The sequence below is a fragment of the Lemur catta genome, chromosome 11 (assembly GCF_020740605.2).
Source record: "Lemur catta isolate mLemCat1 chromosome 11, mLemCat1.pri, whole genome shotgun sequence".
NCBI lineage: Eukaryota > Metazoa > Chordata > Mammalia > Primates > Lemuridae > Lemur > Lemur catta.
In genome coordinates this window covers 38,453,547-38,460,809 of record NC_059138.1, presented here as the reverse complement: position 1 = coordinate 38,460,809, position 7,263 = coordinate 38,453,547, and the positions used below count along the sequence as shown (strand labels likewise).

The window sequence follows — 7,263 nt, the reverse complement described above, 5'->3', positions numbered from 1 at the left end:
TTTTCCTTCTCCTAATGGCTGCCTTTTTGCCTTTAAATATTATATGACATCATCTATTTCCTAAATTGTATCAGATTGTATCTATTGATTTCCCTCTATGAAAATCAGTAAATTAATGCATTTATTCTTTTTGCCTCCTCCAAATTTTGGCTAGTTATATTATCTTACTTTGTCAAGATATTTATATTGATATATAATTTGTCTACTTACATCTAAATTTTCTCTTTGCCACAGAATCTGTGCATGCTTCTGCCTCACGGCCTTTGCATTTGCCCTTCGTGGCACTTGATTCAGGTCTCAGCTCAGATGCCACCTCCCTAGAGAGGTGTTCTTGAACAACTTATCTAAAACAGCAACCCTTCCCCTCCACCCCATTCATTCTCTATTTCCTTACTGTTTAATTTTCTTCCCATTTGTTATCATTTAACATTCTATATTTGTGATACTATGATTCATAATAGAAAATGTACATTTGTTCTTCCTAGTTCCTGGCACAGAGCTCCTAAAACCTTTGACATTTCCTAAGTCACAAGCGGTAAAAAGAATGTCTTTTGTGGCTGCCAGAACTAACCGTGTGAATAGAGGCTGAAAGTTTCTGCACCGCCCCACCCCTGGGGGAGGGTGGGGGCTGTAGAATGACTTAATTAACAATGGCCAATGATTTAATCAGCATGCCTATGTAATGAAGCCTGCATAAAAACCCGTAAGAATGGGATTCAGAAAGCTGAGTTGGTGAACACATCAAGGTGTTGGGAAAGTGGTCTGCCTGGAAAAGGTACGAAAGTTCTCCCACCCCAACGTTGCCATATGTGTCTCTTCAATCTGCTCTTCCTGAGTTGTATCTTTTATTAATATAATAACCTGGTATAAGTAAAGTGTTTCCCTGAGTTCTGTGAGCCATTCTAGTGAATTGTCTAATCTGAGGGCGGAGGTCATAAGAGGCTATGATTTATAGCAAGTTGGTCAGAATTATGGGAGGCCTGGGCTTGCAATTAGCATCTGAAATCAAGGCAGTCTAGTGGGACTGAGCTCTTTAATTTGTGGGATCTCACATTAACTACAGGTGGATAGTGTCTGAATTGAATTAAATTGCAACACACCCAGCTGGTGTCAGACATTGGTCAGTATGGGAAAAAACCCAAACATATGATGTCAAAAGTGTTGTGTACATTTAGAGAAAGTGTTTTCCCAGAACATTTAAGTGTTATTGCCTCTCTCCCCACTAGAAAGTAAGTCCATGAGGGGAGCTTTGCTGTGTTCAGAGTATTCCCATTACCAAGTACAATTCCTAGCATGTAGTAGGTGCTCAATAAACATATGTTGAATGCATGAATGAATAAATCCTAAAGGTAGAAAACCAAAGTAGTAGTATCACAAAAGCTCTGAATATGCAAGTTGTATTATAGAACCAGATAGTGCACTGGAACTAAAAAAAAAGGACAATATAACTGTAGTTCATCAATAGCTGGGCAATCAAAGGAGAATCTTCCCAATACCCGTGACTAATATATCCTCTTTTATTTCTATCATTAATTATATTGTATTGTACTTTAATTTGTAGTTGCTACTCCTATGTCATCTTCCTCTTTTGGATTTATTTTGATTTTACTGAAGAATCCCAAGAAATTTCTCAATGTAAGGGGATAAGCTTCTTGAATATCTGTCTGAAAATATCTTTATTTATTGTTTTTGAGACAAGGTCTCCCTCTCTTCCCCAGGTTAGAGTGCAGTGGCGTCATCATAGCTCACTGCAACTTCAAACTCCTGGGCTCAAGCAATCCTTCTGCTTCAGCCTCATGAGTACCTGGGAATACCGGCACATACCACCACACCCTGCTATCTTTTTTTTCTTTTAAGAGACAGAGTCTTGCTATGTTGCCCAGGCTGGTCTCGAACTCCTGGCCTCAAGTGATTTTCCTGCCTCAGCCTCCCAAAGTGCTAGGATTATGGGTGTGAGCCTGGCCTGAAAATAACTTTATTTTGCCTTCACATTTGATGGATGCCTTAGTTAAGTATAGAATTTTAGGTTCTGACATTTTTCTCTTCCATCTTTGAAGACATTGCTCCAATGGCTTCTAGCACTTGATGATGAGAAATCTGAAATCAGTCTGACTTTGGATACTTTGCAAGTGTCATGGCTTTTCAACTCTTTCTATTGAACATTTTTGGATTTCTGAAATTTCATCAGAATGTGTGGATTTTTTTAATTAGTCCTGTTTGATACTTGGGGAGTTATATTTTTCTTCAGTTAGAAGAAACTTTCTTCTATTATTTATTTCATTTATTTCCGCACTCTCGCCTTTGTTCACCTTTATATTGAAATATCCTGTCTGATGTCTTTCAAATTTATGTTCCGAGAGGCATCCTCTGGTTTGTCCTCTAGATTACTCAGCTGATGCCCTTCGTCATTTCCCCCGATCCCTTACATGATTCTGGCAATCACTCTTCCGGTTGTCTGATTAAACATCTTTCACTGAAGACTTTTTGCTTTCTAGATGCACTGTCTTCTGAGAATACTAATTAGGACAGTTTGAAATATTCTTCCGTGTCTAGAGTTATCGTTATTTCCTATGAGGGTCCATTATTCAGTTGGTTCATCTTGGTCCTTCGCTTCCATGCTGGGGGTGCCTTCCCTCCTGTCTGGTGAGCCTTGACATTCACTCACACGGAGCAGCCAACAACTCACTGGCTGGTCTGGGCTGAGTGGGTGTGTGTTTCTTTGGCAGTGATGTTCCCTGCTCTCCAGCTGGCAGCTTCCCTGTAAGCGGCCAAGTGGCGGGGCATGCCTTGCTAAATAATAGATGTGTGGGTGAGGAGCCGGCAGGCAGGCTGGGGAACCCCACAATTGCCCAGTTAAGCAGGGCTGCGCTAGGGATGGAGCAGGTTTGGTGTGTTTCTTTCCTAGGCAGAGCCGCCTGTCCCTGCTCCCCACCCGCATCTGCTGTGGAGTTCCGAAGTCTGCTCAGCTCTGCTCTCCTTCACTTCGCCCGGTGCCCTTCCTAGGCTGCCTGCCCGCCTTCCTTAGAGAATATTCATGGGCTTTATTCCAAGGGCAAGAGCACTTTAACAGTGTCTAGTGCTTCGCAATGTGCTCAACAAATATTTGAACAAATAATGAGAGAAGAGAAGGGGTGGGAACCAACAGTCCTGTAATTCTAGGCACGCTTCCCTGATTAATTATCCTCAAGGTGGCTTCCTGGCTCGGCTGTGTTCTTTTTGTTGACCTTGAGCTTGCCAATTGCCAGGATTCCCTTCATTACATGTGGTGTGTTGGGCTAAGGGTAACTTCTTCTCGTTCCCCATCAATGATCCTACCTGCTGGCTCTTCCTAAAATTCCATAATTCAAAGAGACCTTGGGGGGAAAGAAGATAAAGGTGTGTGTACAGTCTGCCATCTTAAACCAGAAATACATCTCAAAGTGTAGCTACCAAAAAAAGTATCTGAAAACATCTGCTGAACCCTCACAAGGCAAGCTGAAAAAATTAGTATAGATTTTTTCTATTACATGTTGATGTTATATGGAAATTAGGAAAATAATGATATAATTGAATACTTGCTCCAAAAATTAGTTGAAAATGAGATAAAGATTTTTTTGGCCTATGTTTTTAATAGAACATAAAATTTTATTCATAGATCCAAAGATTCATAAATCTTTATTGAAAAAAATTAATAATTATGAATAAATGAAATTTCAAGATTCCTGAGGAAAAATAATTTTGTCACTTGAATAGAAACCTCATTTGAAATAAACATAGCTCTTAAATAAAAACGCAGTTTCAAGAATATTTAATGAACAAAGTTACATTACAGCTTGCCAGGAGTCTAGGGAAAAAAAAGGAAGTTACAGCATAGTATTATATACACATTACACCCGCATTAAAAATGTACATGCCTCTTTCCCTTGGGTGCACTATGGAAGATGCGGGAGTCTCCATGGGCCGCTGCCCCACCCAGTGTTACCGGTAGTGTAAGAACAAGCCCCACCCGAATCTCACTTCTGCCGAGGTGTCCCTGATGCCAAGATTCCCATCTTTGACTTGGGGCAGGTGGCGAAAGTGGATGAGTTCCCTCTCTGTGGCCACATACAGTCAGATGAATATGAGCAGCTCTCCTCAGAAGCCCCGGAGGCTGCCTGTATTTGTGCCAACAAATATATGGTAAAAAGTTGTGGCAAGGATGGCTTTGACGGCTTTCATACCTGAGTGAGGCTCCACCCCTTCTGTGTTGTCCCTATCAACAAGCTGTTGTCCTGTGCTGGGACTGACGGGCTCCAGGCAGGTATGTGAGGTGCCTTTGGAAAACCCCAGGGCACTGTTGCCAGATTCCATACTCTGTACCAAACTGCAGAAGGAGCCCTAACAAGGCCAAGTGCAAGTTTTCCGGCCATCAGAACACCCACATCTCAAAGAAGTGGGGCTTTACCAAATTTAATTCACATGAATGCGAAGACAGGGTGGCTGAGAAGTGGCTCATCCTGGATGGCTGTGGGGGCAAATTATATCCCCGGTCATGGCCCCCTGTACAAGGGGAGGGCCTGCACTCATGAGGGCTTTCACTGTGCTGCTCCCTTACTCAGGCACACCAATAAATCCTACTTCTTGTCCACCTAAAAAAATATATATGTATGTGTGTATGTATATACATATATGTATATATATGTGCACACATGTAGAGCTATAGATATATATACCCCCAATATATATCTATGTGTATATATAGATATACAGATAGACTCATAAACAGAGGAAAAATTAGAAGTCACATCAAATTCTTACTTTTTTTTAGGAGGTTTAGGATTATTACAATGGTGACTGAAAAGCATTAGCATCATTAAATTTATTCCAACTAAGTAACTAATCATATAGAATTACATATGTTTAATTTGAAAAACATACATTGTGGGGGATTTCCGGTTTCAGTTCTGACATGTCAAGAGCTTAGAAGTTGTCATTCATATCCTTGCAATAAGAAGAAGCTAAACAAACCAAAAATCAATGACATTAATGATTTTTCTTAGACTCATCAGAGAGTTGAGGTCACAAGGCAAAATCTGGAGACAAGAAAATAAAGAGAATCACAGAGGTCAGTTGGCCTGCAACAGAGCTGCTGGAGCCCCACGCTGGCAGGACACTCGAATGGCAACTGATGAAGGCTAAAGGCTGGGTGTGGACCAGTGTGAGGGTGAGAAAGTCTGGGATGGGGGAGGGGGTGGCTGGTGTCTTAGTGGGTTTTACTTCTAGGAACCAAACCAGGTTCTCACCATGAAAAGCCAGGAAGAAACACTTGTGTTTCTGGCAAGGTTAAGAGGAAAACTAACCATTCTGAAATATGCCCAGAGTGCTCTAACAAAGGCCTACTTAGCAGGGTGAAAACTTTACCAGAGTCTTATCTGACTTGGGGGAAGGAAAATTACCCAAATAGAGCCCCTCTAGTCTTTCTGTCTCACCTAAGGGGGAATAATGCTGAGAAACACTGTGAAGGGGTCACAGCCCAGGGACACAGGCAAAGAGTGAGATTTGATCACAGAACTATAGAATGATCACTATTTCCCTAATACTTTACCACCTCATCAACAGTGCTCCCATATAATAACAATGGATTGGAGGAAGAGGAGACCAGACTGGACACGAAGAGACCAGACTGGATGAGGAAGAGGAGAGGAGACTGGATGATGAAGAGGAGACCAGACCAGCCGAGGAAGAGGAGACTAGACTGGACGAGGAAAAGGAGACCAGACCAGACAAGGAAGAGAGTGCTAAGTTCCTAATATGTAATACCTCATTCAGACCTCATGAACCATCCTATAAGATAAGTATGGTTCTTTACCTTGTTTACAGATGAGGAAACTAAGGCTTAGAGAAGTTATATAATCTGCCCAAGGTAACACCTTAACTAATGAAACTGAGAATCAAAACCAGGCCTGACTCCACAGTCTCTGCTCTTAGCCATTATGCAAGTCAGATACTTTCTTTCTGCCTATATGGTTGTTCCCACACCTTCCTGCAAAGCTGTCCTCAGGCTGGCCCTGGGGCTGAGCCACAGCTGCTGTCCTGGTGATTTCCAACCCCAGATTTTATTTTTACTGTCGATGGGGGGAGGGGAACAGTCCTGGGCTGGAGAGCAGAAATCAGGCTTCTTGTGCTGTTCTGTCTCTGGACACAAGAGGGTAAACTCTCAGCAGGCATCTTTTGCACCAGGCCTTACTGGCCCACTGGTGACATGGGAAGAATAATCCTACTCCTGGTGCCTGCCAAAATTACTCTTTTTTGAGATCATATATGGAGGAAATTTGCATAAAGGATTAGCACTTATTAGACTATGTATAGATCAAGCCCCCAACTTAAGTTCCAGACTTAATTCCCAAAAGTTCCCAGCAAACTTGGAAAACCTCCAAAGAATCCTCACCTCCCTGCCTTTGTTCATGCCTTTCCATGTATCTGAAAGGCCTCCTCATCTCCATCTACCATATCCATCTACCTATCCAAAAGGCCTAGTTTACAGGCTTCCTCCTGGAAGGTGTCTGTGGACAGCTGTCCTTGAAGTGATCCATTTCTCCTACCTAATCTTTGGCTGTAAGCACTTAAGACAGGCATCACTCCTGGCCTTACCATATAATTACTGATGTATGGGACATCTCCGCTATGGAGGACATGTGTTGGGTTTTGCTTGCCTCATATCTTCTCCCCCTTTCAGTAACAGCAACTTGATTTTCCTCTGGTGAACAACCTTCCCTCACTTTTAATCCATATCATTTGGATGGGGTCAACCCCACTTCCAAATGCACAGGTAGGCATGTGACGTAGGCCTATTCAGAGTTACTATAATGGGTTTGGTGAAGGGCAAGTTACTCAATTAAAAGCATTGAGAATTACTCCTAGGACTTTTGCTAGGACCATTGGCATAAAAAGCTCTATTTTTGCTACAATTGGATGTAAACATGCAGCTATGAGGGGCTTTCACATGGAAAAAAAAAATTCCTGAGGATGAAGCCACCCAAGAGCAGGTTATAGAAAGAGACCTAATCTGGAGGATAACATTGTTAGAAACCCTTGAATCTTAGATTTAGCTATTCGTGAAACTATTAATGCAAGTAACCTGCCTAGGACAAATAAATTGTCCCCTGCCCACATTCTTTTTTTCCTTTTAAGCTAGTGGTGTTGGGTTTCTATAATTGTAGAACTGAAAGATAGGAACACATCCTCAATTTGTTTATGAACTTGAAGGGGCCAAAAGCCTGATCTTTCTAACTTTACATCTTTTAG

The 7,263-nt window shown here is 41.9% G+C and overlaps 1 pseudogene; it reads left to right on the top strand.

Annotated features, from left to right (window-relative positions):
* Nucleotides 1–3,934: 3,934 nt before the first annotated feature.
* LOC123646971 lies at nucleotides 3,935–4,547 on the top strand (annotated as a pseudogene).
* Nucleotides 4,548–7,263: the final 2,716 nt, after the last annotated feature.